Source organism: Euphorbia lathyris, chromosome 6 (genome assembly GCF_963576675.1).
Source record: "Euphorbia lathyris chromosome 6, ddEupLath1.1, whole genome shotgun sequence".
NCBI lineage: Eukaryota > Viridiplantae > Streptophyta > Magnoliopsida > Malpighiales > Euphorbiaceae > Euphorbia > Euphorbia lathyris.
Genome location: NC_088915.1, coordinates 89,863,109 through 89,866,582, shown reverse-complemented (window position 1 = coordinate 89,866,582; position 3,474 = coordinate 89,863,109).

Here is a 3,474-nt window from a genome sequence, read left to right as displayed (position 1 = left end):
TTGGCAAAGGTTGAATCCCTATTTGACTAGAGCTGCTATTTATACTGGAAATTCCAATACGGGAATTTATACTGTAAAATCTGGTTATGATTTGTTTAAAAAAGCTACTACCTTACCGCCTACTGCTGATTCCTCTTGCTGGAGACAAATTTGGCAATTACAAGTACCGGAGAGGATTCGCATATTCGTCTGGTTAGTGCGGGTAAATGCTATTTTGGTTAATGAAAGGAGAGTCAAACGACATATGTCGACTGATGCGAGATGTATGGAGTGCAGATTGACAGAAAATATTCTCCACGCCTTACGCAACTGTGCTCGGGTACGAGATATTTGGCAGCAGTTGATTCCTAATGCAGCAGCTCATCGGGATGTCTTCTCAGCTGACAGAAATGTGTGGGTTGACAGTAACGTTAAAGTCGTTTCAACAAGGGCAACACATGTATTGCTTCAGCCGGGGGTCTGATGAGGGATAAAGTCGGCACATGGATTAGGTGGTTTATGATTAACCTTGGAGTTTGCACGGTGCTTCTAGCGGAAATTTGGGGGCTTTACTTTAGTCTCCAATTACTCCACCTCAGCTTTTCTTTTTATGCAAAAAGAAGTCAATGTGAGACACCCAATGGGATGGCTAATTCAAGAATGCTGGAAATTACAGGACAGAGTAACATAAAATTTTAGCATATCTATAGGGAAGAAAATCAGGCAGCTGACTGATTGGCAAATTTCTCATGCAATTTAGCTTTGGGACTTCACGAGTATGATGCGCTTCCTGCAAGACTCCAGCACATTCTACATAAAGACTGGCTTGGCAGGACCTCATCACGGATGGTTACAGTTCACATTGAACCCGATCCGACTTAGCTCTCACTCTTATCTACAACCTCTTTTTCTTTTTTCTTTTTTGGCTTTTAAGCCTACCTTTTTCCCAAAAAAAAAAAACATGACGTTAACTCCTTTCAAAAAGAAAAATTGTTGGGCTTTTAAGCCAACCTTTTTCCCAAAAAAAAAATGATGTTAACTCCTTTAAAAAAATGCCTTAACTATAAATTAGAATATAAGATATATATTTCTTTTCCCAATTAAAAAAAAATTGCCTCGAATTAGAAATATATTCTTAGAAATTAGAATATAAGATATATTTCTTCTATTCATCAATGGCCTTCACTTCTTTCTAAAAAATTTTAAAAATTGCCTTATCTATAAATTAGAAATTTGAGGGTATAAATTTATTATTTAGAGTCTTAAATAAAAAATTAAATTAAAAAACACTAATTTAATTATATATAAAAAGTTTTCATAAAAATCACATAAAAATTTTATTTTTTAATTGGGTAGTTCTGTTATATATTATTTGTCACATAAATTTAAGTTTTTAAGGTGTAATTTAATGAAATATTATGAAAAGTAATGATTTTTAGTATCCTATGAATTTAATGCAAAGACACTAAAATATTAACACCAACAAAAATATAGAATTTAATAAGCTCATTAAACCAATATAAGACAAAAGGAGATTTCAGTGTCTTTGATGCTCAAGATAATAAATAACCAATTTTAAGACGAGGTGTCTTATTTATTACCATTAACATCAAAAACACTAAAACCTCCCACAAAAGACTTATCTTGGTTTAATTAGTCTTTTGAATTCTGAAAAATCTCAAAACTAAATCTTAACCATTGTTGTCGACGGCAGATCTGAAATAGATCTAAAACAACAACCGGCCAGTAAATATGATCCCTAGGACTGAAATTAGAAATCGAACCACCGTATGCGGCGTAGACCTCTATATCAGCGACAGATCCAAAATGGATCTGAAACACAACCAACTAGTAAACTTATCACTGATCCCTGCGACTGAAAATAGAAATTGAACCAGCATAGACCTCTATAACGACGAACAGATACAAAATGGATCTGAAACACAACCAACTAGTAAATTTATCTGAATCTATGTAGATATAGACGCTTTGGCAACAACATGAAGGCAATTAAGTTTAAGCCTTCTCTTGGTACATGTAGGTGTACAATCAACACCATGAATATGATCCCTAAGACAGAAAATAAAAAATTGAACCACCATATGCGGCGGCAGAAACCACTAAATCACCTAACCTAGAAAATGAGAATCGACTCTCTGTTTTTTCACCCTAATGGCTTCCTTTTACAGTGTTGTAAAAGTTGGGCTTTGTTCTGATATCTGATGCCCATTTCTTTTTTATTATACGCAATGGATGTGTTTCCTCTTTAACGAAGGTTAATGAACTATGGTAAAAAGCATTCTCGGTCCCTAATGTTACTTTTTGGTTTATTAAACTCTTTATCATTATTTTTTGTTTTGAAATTTTTTCAAATGTTTTCAACTCTTGATCATTATTAATCATTTATTTTTGGCTTAATACATTTTTGGGATAATGTACAAAAATATCAGTAACATTTATATTCAGGAGCAATTTTATCTCTAATGTCTAAAATTGTGCAATTTTACCCTAACGTTGACAACCAAGATTAATTTTACCCTCTAAAATTGGTAAATTGGATCAATTTTGTTCATTATTATGCACCAATTGTATATCAATTCGTTCAAAAAAAGATTTCATCTTTTTTATGATTTAATAATAGAATTGAAAATTAAATTTTATAAATTCACTGAAATATTTTGAATTTTTTTATCCAACTCGTACAGTAGTAGTATATTTTTCTAATTTTTTTTTTGCAAAAAATTAACGTCTAATTATATGTTTATGATCTGTTACTAATGAATGATAAATGACTTACATGTGAAGTGTAGATGACAAGATTCATGACCGAAAAGATATTTTGATGAATTATTTCTCAAATTGGCTCAACTTGATAATGTTGGGGTAAAATTGCTGTTGACTGCAAAAGTTAAAGGTATAGGGGTATTTTTGCACATTATCCCTACATTTTTAATCATGTATACTTAAAAAAAAGTGACTTAATGACATTCTAAAATGTAATTATTAGATCTCTAAACTTTTTTAAACTTGCATATTATTTGTTTAAAGCATGGTTGTCAAAATCGGACAGGTCAAAGAACGGGAAAAACCAGAGGGTCAATGTTTAGAGGTTTAACCGGAGTCTAACTGGGGTTCAACTGGTGTTTAAGAACAGGGTGAAGACAGAAGGGGCCAGGCCTCTTCGGCTGCTAGAACCACTCCTATTATGGATGGTTTCATCCTTCGGTATTTTGAACGGCCTCAATTATGGATGGTTTTGACTCCTTGTTTTTTACAAATTGAGGTTCAGAGTGGTTAATTAACTCATTGAGCTTGTGTTTAATAACAAAATCCAATTTGATTAAATATATGATAGGCGATAAATTTTCCTGAATATGTTCAAAACGACTCAATCTTACTTTTGTAGTTTAAATCTAGCGTAATTTAAAGAAGTTTTATAGTGATAAGTAAAAATTAGTTCGGAATCACTCAGATGATGATATAGGTAAATTATAT